A 290-nucleotide genomic window follows, 5' to 3' on the forward strand; every position below is an offset into this window, starting at 1 on the left:
TCCACCCCCACCCATGCCACCACCATCAAAAGTTTTTTTTTTTTGATAAATATTTCAAATTAAAAAAAAAAAATCCTTAGTATGCCCACCTCCCCACCCCCTGCCACACCTGACAATTTTTTTTTTAAAAAATAAATTGTTTTTGAAAGATATTTCAAACTTTTAAAATTTATATTTTTACGCCATTCCTATCCATTTTGGAACAGTCGTCAGGGTTGGGTACTTGATCGATTATCGGGGTTTATTTTCGGGTTAGAAATTATTTTCTAGTCTCAAGACAAAAATAAAAG

This window comes from Solanum tuberosum, unplaced genomic scaffold (genome assembly GCF_000226075.1).
Source record: "Solanum tuberosum cultivar DM 1-3 516 R44 unplaced genomic scaffold, SolTub_3.0 scf00250, whole genome shotgun sequence".
In the NCBI taxonomy this organism is placed as follows: domain Eukaryota; kingdom Viridiplantae; phylum Streptophyta; class Magnoliopsida; order Solanales; family Solanaceae; genus Solanum; species Solanum tuberosum.